This window comes from Vipera berus (assembly GCF_964194415.1).
Source record: "Vipera berus genome assembly, chromosome: 7".
Taxonomy (NCBI): Eukaryota; Metazoa; Chordata; class Lepidosauria; order Squamata; family Viperidae; genus Vipera; species Vipera berus.
This window is the reverse complement of record NC_138209.1, coordinates 50,859,648-50,868,475: the sequence shown is the minus strand read 5'-3', so window position 1 is coordinate 50,868,475 and position 8,828 is coordinate 50,859,648.

Here is an 8,828-nt window from a genome sequence, read left to right as displayed (position 1 = left end):
AAATCATAAGCACAGTGGTTGACATCTGATTTTCCACTTAAACGATGGTGTCGTGAGGAACCAAGTTTATTTATTTATTTATTTATTTATTTATTTATTTATTTATTTATTTATTTATTTATTTATTTATTAAATTTGTATACCGCCCTTCTCCCGAAGGACTCAGGGCGGTGAACAGGGCAATACATATCAAAAACAAGATACAAAAATTAAAAACGATTAAACAAAATGCCCACGAATAAGTTAAAACACATTAAAAGTAGGTTAAAACACATTAATAAAACCCAACCCCCATCCCATCAGGCCAGGCCAGCTTGTTCGAAAAGGTAGGTTTTGAGATTGCGCCGGAAGGAGCGGAGGTCAGGCGCCATCCGGAGCTCGACCGGAAGATGGTTCCATAAATCCGGTGCACCCACAGAGAACGCCCTCCCCCTGGGGGCCACCAGTTGGCATTCTTTGACCGGTGGCACCCTGAGGAGGCCCTCTCTGTGGGAGCATACTGGGCGGAGGGAAGTTTACGCCGGCCGCAGGTGCTCCCCAAGGTATTCCGGACCCATGCCATGTAGGGCTTTGTGGGTCATTACCAACACCTTGAATCTCACCCGGAAGACAACTGGAAGCCAATGCAGCTCACGGAGCAGAGGTGTAACATGGGAGTGTCAGGAAACTCCCAACACAACTCTCGCGGCTGCATTCTGTACCAGCTGGAGCCTCCGAGTGGTCTTCAAGGGTAGCCCCATGTAGAGAGCGTTGCAGTAGTCCAGACGAGAGGTCACGAGCGCGTGAGTGACCATACGTAAGGCATCCCGGTCTAGATAAGGCCGCAACTGGCGCACCAGGCGAACCTGGGCGAAGGATACTATATGGTCTTCTAGAGAAAGCTGTGAATCTAGGAGGACTCCCAAGTTGCGAGCCAGCCCTATCTACGGGGGGTAATAACTCACCCCCCATAGAGAGAGATGGGATATCCTGAATATCCTGAGATGCCGGTACGCACAGCCACTCGGTCTTGTCAGGGTTGAGTTGAAGCCTGTTCCTCCCCATCCAGACCCGAACCGCCTCCAGGCAGCGGGATATCACGTCGAGGGCATCACTGGGGTGGTTTGGGGTCTAAATGAAAAGCTGGGTATCATCAGCATATTGATGATACCCAACTCCAAAACCACGAATGATCTCACCCAGCGGTTTCATGTAGATGTTGAACAGGAGAGGCGAGAGGACCGACCCCTGAGGGACTCCACAAGCGAGAGGTCTCGCGGTCGACCTCTACCCCCCTGCCAACACCGACTGCGAACGTCCCAGGAGATAGGAGGAGAACCACTGAAGAACCGTGCCACCCACTCCCAATCCCCTGAGACGCCGCAGCAAGATACCATGGTCGATGGTATCGAAAGCCGCTGAGAGGTCTAATAGGACTAGGACAGAGGAATATCCCCTGTCCCGAGCCCTCCAGAGATCATTCACCAGAGCGACCAATGCCGTCTCCGTGCTGTACCCGGGCCTGAAGCCCGATTGGTACGGGTCTAGATAATCCGCTTCATCCAGAACCAGAGGGAGCTGATGCACCACCACACTCAACAACCTTCGCAAGAAAGCGAAGGTTGGAGACCGGACGAAAGTTATTTAACACAGCTGGGTCCAAGGCAGGCTTCTTGAGGAGAGGTCTCACCACCGCCTCCTTCAAGGCAGCGGGGAAACTACCCTCACTCAAAGAGGCAGATATAACCGCCTGGAACCAGCCTCGTGTCCCCTCCCGAGCTGCATAAGCCAGCCAGGAAGGGCATGGGTCCAATAAACATGTGGTGGAGCTCAGCCTCCCCATAATCCTGTCCACTTGTGGGTTCCAATTGTGGTTGATAAATGAGGATTATCTGCATATTAGTTATATTTTATAGTCAGTTAATGTGCAGAATTAGCTTAATGAGAGTCTGGAGTAGTTTGATATCCCATTTGACTGTAGAGTTTCACCTAATCCATAGATTTCTAGTCTTGGTCTTTAAAAAAGGCTTATAATACGTTGTGATTTCTGTCGAAGATCTATTGTTTGTTCTATTCAAAAATTACTTTAGCTGAGGATACCATTTACCAACTAAAATTATCTACTTGTTTAAACAGTAACCATTATTGAGAAGACACCAAAAGTCTATGTGATGAAATAGCCAGATACCTTTTACAGAAACCAATTTGAAACAACCCTAAAATAAATTTCGTAGCTGATTAACTGGTACCTAAAAATACAACCAAATTATTAGCTATTATTACCTTGTTTATATTTCCTGTTTGAACATGGTTCAGATAAAGAATGTGGTACTTAACAAGGCATCACACCCTAATAAAATTTCCTGAAAGTTCATAAGCATAAATGTAATGACTTCTCTGATCTTTGATGTTATAGCACACAGGTAGTCCTTGACTTACAACAATTCATTTAGTGGCCGTTCGAAGTTACAACACAACTGAAAAAAGTGACTTATGACCATTTTTCACACTTAAAACCATTGCAGCATTGCCATTGTCACAGGATCAAAATTCAAATGCTTTGCATCTGATTCATATTTTTGACGTTTGCAGTGCCCCAAGGTCATGTGATCACCTGTGACCTTCTGAGAAGCAAAGTCAATGGGGAAGCCAGATTCACTTAACAACCATATTACTAACTTAACTGCAGCGATTCACTTAACCGTGGTAAGAAAATTGTAAAATGGGGCAAAATTCACTTAACAAATGTCTCACTTAGCAACAGAAATTTTGGGCCAATAGTGGTCATCAGTCAAGGGCTATCTGTATATAATATCTGACCTTTGTTTCATTCCTGTTTTCTCAAAACCAAAGCACCGGAAGACTACCTCTCAGCGTAAACAACGATTTGTACAACAATGGATAATAGGAGATCTAAATAATAGTTTTTAAAAATGAAATGTAAGGTTTGACTTTCTAAGCAATAAGCAGTTATTCAAATCTGCAACTTAATCCAATTCATACTTGGGAATTATTGTCATGATAGCTGTATTTAGATATTAGCTTAATATTTTGTGATAGATATTGGGTATAATTTATTCCAAAGAAGTAAAATTGTATTAGGATCCAGTGGGAATTTCACTGTTTTAAACTAATAGTGGGAATAATTTTGTTATTAAAAAAATCCGTGAGTTAACCAGTGTCACAAGAAATGGGGGAGGTGAAAGAAATTTAATATTTAGGCCAGTCTCTTCCGTCGGCTCATTATTCAGTGGACTCTAGCTCTCATTCTATATAAGAATATGTGCAGGTATGGTAATTTGTGATCTCCATTAGGATAACAGCTTTTCAGCAATAATGTGTTTTATTAATATTTTTTTCCTTGAGAAGTATCGGGGACATTAATTTCTACCATGCTGGTACTTAGAAAAGACTACATGATTTAAATTCAATGATATATTTATTCTGAAAGTGCTGCCACGTGATTTATTTTATTACTGGAATATTTATTATTTTAAAATTTGTAATGTTGACTAAGTCATAAGTTCAACTTAGTTTTATTTCAGGGAAGTGAATATAAGATTGTAGCCAAAAATGTTGAACTGCATGTTATGTACTAGTGTTCTTTATATAGAGAACTGTTCTGTGTAATTATTTACATATTCAGAAAAATATGTTTTTATCATAGTACGTCAATGTGTCTTGCCTTTTTGTTTCAAGAGTCTTTAATATATTTCTCTTTAATAATTGTAAGAATAGCTCATTCCAAAGTTTTCATACCCAGCTTCTAATGGAGCAGTCTACATTGCTGCAACTGATTTTTTTTATTACAGTTGTTTACAACTTAATAAAGTTTTAATGTGATCCATTACAATAATAAGGACTTTGGACTGTTGCTGCAACTTGTTTCATAACTTCTGACTTCAAAATTATTATTCAAGTTGGAGAATACTTTTCTAGTCAAATCATCCAATTTATACATTCATATTTGTAAGACAGTTTTGATATTTAGTGAAAGTTTAAACTTGATTTTATACCAGTTAGTATAAACTGAGGTTTCCTTCTGGCCTTTGGACATTTGCCATTAAGATCTTCTGTTTGTTAAGATCTTTTCATATACTATTTGAATGAAGAAAGTAGTTTTAAGTGTTGCCTGAAATCTGATTGAAAAACAAAATTGCTTAAAGCAGTTAGTTACTGTAAGCTCTATAACAGTTTCTTCTAAGACCCAGAGTAAATTGCAATGTAATCAGAGACTTCTATAAAGCCCTACCTGTAACACAGCAAACCATTGTCCAAATATAAAATTTATGTATTATATATATTCTCCAAACCACACTTAAGTCTGTTGTGCATACAGTTGCCGTAGCCATTCACTAGCGTCTAGACTGGGTATATTTCTTGGGGCAAATTAATGTTTTTATGGCCACAAAAAAGCCACTTTCTTTTTAATAGTCTACAAGGACTAGAGAAATTATGATAATTATAATGTAAACTTACCAGAGAATACTTTGGGTATTTCTTTTACTCTTGCTTTTGGTGGACCTGTGTTTTATTAATCATTTTTTAATAATTAGGGAAATAAATTTAAATTTCTATTAGTCTTAACCCATTAATTAATACCCCATAAATTTCTGTCTTTCTGCCAAACCAGAACTGCATAATCTGAGTAAGGTTGAATCAAATAAAAGGAATTTGCAGCTGCATCCAGCCTATGACTGAATATCTCTGCTTTACTGAAATATGAGGAATAGAAAATTCCCAGTGCAAATGATGAGTGTTTTTGCATGCTAAATAAATAGGGAGGAAGGGAATTTGTTTCTTTGGCAGATACTGCATAAACTGATCAAAAGAGCAGAACTTGGGAATTGCCATTAATCTCTGGTTTATTTATCATTTGTTTAGCATCAAAAGCCTGGGAAGTGATGTTGTGAATTGGCAGAGAAAGGATAAATGGGGCTCCTTACCAACGCAGACCTCTGCTGAACTTCCATTACCTATAGCAGGGGTCTTCAAACTTGGCCCATTTATGACTTGTGGACTTCAACTCCCAGAATTCCTCAGCCAGCATGCCTGGCTGAGGAATTCTGGGAGTTGAAGCCCACAAGTCATAAAAGGGCCAAGTTTGAAGACCCCTGACCTAGAGCATAATGGCCCTGGAAGAGACTAGAATGGAGAAAATATATCTACTTATAACAGCCTAAAATAGCTCATTGATGCTGGCCTGAACCCACATTTTAGGGGATTCTTTTGCGCCCCCCCCAAAAAAAAACGGCTGGTAAAGTATATATGATTCAATCGAGTAAAATTTCTATGGCAGTTATAGGATAGGTGGTACCTGGCTCAATAGTAGTAATTGTAAGAGGGATCTTGGAGTTCTAGTGGACAATCACTTAAATATGAGCCAGCAGTATGTTGCAGCAGCCAAAAAAGGCAACACAGTGCTAGGCTGCATTAACAGGGGGAATAGAAACAAGATCACGTGAAGTCTTAATACCACTCTATAATACTTAGTAAGACCATACTTGAAATGCTGCATCCAGTTTTGGTCACAACGTAAAATAGATGTTGAAACTTTAGAAAGAGTACAGAGAAGAGCAACAAAGATGATTAGGGGACTAGAGGCTAAAATATATAAAGGAACAGTTGCTGGAATTGGGTATGTCTAGTTTATTGAAAAGAAGGACTAGGGGTGTCATGATAGCAGTGTTCCAATATCTAAGGGGTTGCCACAAAGAAGAGGGAGTCAACTTATTCTCCAAAGAACCTGAAGGCAGGACAAGAAGCAATGGATGGAAACTAGGCAAATTAGAACTAAGGAAAAATTTCCTGACAGAACAATTTATCAGTGGAACGACTTGCCTTCTGGAAGTTATGAGTGCTCCAACGCTGGAAGTTTTTAAAAAGAGATTGGACAACCATTTGTCTGAAAAGCTATAGGGTTGGACTAGAAGATCTCCAAGGTCACTTCCAACTCTGTTATTCTGCTTGTTTCATGCCAAAAGGGGGAGAAGTTTTAAGAGCAGGCCATCTAAGGATGATTTGTCTGAAGTATGGGACAATGATAAGATGAAGTGCATGTCATTAAGAAACAGAAGATAAAAGTGGCTATCAGGACTTGATCGTATTGTGGTTAGATGCTTGTGTAAATATTTACTTAGGTCTTAACTTCATCTTCTAAGAACAATATCTTCTATTTTCCCTGTTGCCCAGGCAGTTCCTACAGATAAATCTTATTGTACAGCAAATTGCTATATGTATAGAGGTGATAATGGACGCAGTCTGTTTTCTTCTGAGGCTGTAGTATTGGTAATAATGTGGGTCTAATAAAACTTGCAATGAGTTACAATAAACATTTGGACTGATCTAGCCAGTTTTTATTTATACTGGTAAAATGAACTTTCATCTCATTAATTTCTTCTGAAAAACAGAAGCTTGCTCTTTTATAGTATCATAATTGTAGGCAAAAAGGACAGCTCCCCTTTATAAAATTGGAGCCTGTTAAATATTTAATGAAATTCTCAGAGACAACACTTCAACCAAGATCTATTATTGGGGGAAAATCAGGGAAACAATGGCAGAGCAAATAAATAATTAGAATGCATAACAAAAGCATACAGTTGAAATCATTTTCATAAAATAAAAATCCCTCTTCCCACAAATGTATTTCACATCTAGCTCTACTGTTCCCCAGGTTGCTATATTTTTAATAGATCTCCATGCTCTGGTTCTAGGGGACTAGGGCACTGCTTATCTGCCTATAAATTGGAAAGGAAAAAGATCCTTAGTCCCTGTCATGAGAGAAAAGGCTAAAAGAGTCCAAATGGAGATGGTCCTGCTTTTTAAAAACTCTTACAGAGGATCTTCCTATCCCTGGTGGTATATTTGATATTTAGTTTCATGAAGCTTGATTTTTTCTGCCCTCTCTCAAAATCAAAAGGCTAAATCTGACACACAAGAGTATTTTGAATTGATAAATGATAAATTGGTCTGGCACCTGTTTTTTTTCTCTTGCTTATAGATTGTAAGGAAAATGCTTTAAGACCAGTACAATTACCGTACTTGACATAATGATACAATTCAGTTCTAAGCATCTTTTCTTTAAGTGTCACTGAGTGCAATGAGGAATATTCTTAAATAACTATGCTTAGAATTGCAGCGAAAGGCTTAGTGTAATCACATCAATTTGCTGTGCACCATGTTTCTGAAGTATCTTCTAGAACAGTGGTGGTGAACCTTTTAGAGACCGAGTGCCCAAACTGCAACCCAAAACCCACTTATGTATTGCTGGGTGCTGGGTGGGCATAGCCCACTGGGTGGGCATAGCTACGGTGGTCATGGGAGACTGGGCGGGTGTGGCCAGGGTGGGCATGGCCAGCTCAATGTTGCTGTGGCGGGTGGGGCACTAGGCAGGAGGGTGTCTTGCTCAGTGGGTGGGGGGGCACAGGGGAGGCTCCTGAGCCCTGCAGCTCTTCCAAGGAGTGGAGAAGGAGAGTGGAGAAGGCCTGTGCTGAGATCATGGCTCCTCATGCCTTCTGCTGCCTGCCTGCACTCTGCCACAGATGCTGCAGCTCCGCTTGCCTGGCAGGGTGTGTGTGTGTGCTTGCACACGGGGGCGCCCATAGGTCTGCTGCCTTGCTTTCTGTGCCATGCCAGGACTGGGCTGGACTGGGCGCAGGGCCTCCAATCGGGCACGCCAAGCTCAGGCCTCAGGCAGATGGAGGCTTGAGGGGAGTGAGAGCTGTGGCTGCCTGGCTCCTCCGCCTGAGGATGCATGTGGGGAGAGCTGCCGCCTGGCTGAGTAAGGCGCGGTCCGTCCGTAGAAGAAGCAGAAGGATGGAGGAGGAGGGCTGGCTAGGGACGAGCACAGGGCTGCCCATGGGGGGGAATCTGACCAGTCCCAGCCTGGAGTGGGGTAGAGACCGAGGGAGCCCTAAGGGAGGCATCCTGGCATGTCTGGCTGGCCATCAATGGGCTGGAGAGCACAGGATGGTGGCAGCTGCCCCAGGATGAGCGGTAGGTGGGATGGGTGCTCCCGATGTCCACAGGGGAAGAAGCAGTGAGGCTCTGCATCCATCCCAGCCCCAGCACGGCACGGAAAGTGAGGCAGCAACCCCACATGTGTCCCCATGTGCAAGTGTGCTCCCACCCTGCCAGGCAAGTGAAGCTGTGGCATTGGCAGAAGAACACAGGCGGGCAGCTGTGGCTCTCATTCCCGGCCTCCATCCGCCCGAGGCCCGAGCTTGGCCTGGCCAGCGACAGTGGTAGCTGCCCCAGGATGAGCAGTAGGTGGGGTGGGTGCTCCCAATGTTCACAGGGGAAGAAGTGGTGAGGAGCGCCTGGTTGGGAGGAAGAACGGCCTGTCCCCTTAAAGTGGCTGGGAGGAGGCAGCCGGAGGGCCAAGCTGCTGTGGTCACACCCACTGTCCAGCCATGACCCCGCCCTTATGAGCTGCGGGGGCAGGGGGGCACTGGGCTGCAGAGCCTGTATGACCAGCAGTGATGAGGGGAAGCCAGGTTGTCTCCTTGACGCCACACGGTGGCCATCTGGGGATGGGCGCCAATCCAGGTGATTTTGTGGTGCGCCAGCAGCCCGATACGGGCTCCAGAGGCCTGGAAAAGGCCTCTGCCATCCAAATCTAGGGCTGCAGAATGATTTTGCGTTCCCCTCATAGCCGATCTGGATGCCCTGGAGCCCGGATTGGGCTGCTGATGCGCTGCAAAATCGCCCCACGGTCATGGATGTGAGCTACAGAGGCTTGGAAAATGCTTCTGCTGCCCAGATCAACAATGGGGGGGGCGCAAAATCATTCTGCAGCCCTAGACCCATGTAGCAGAGGCCTTTTCCAGGCCTCTGGAGCCCGGATTGGG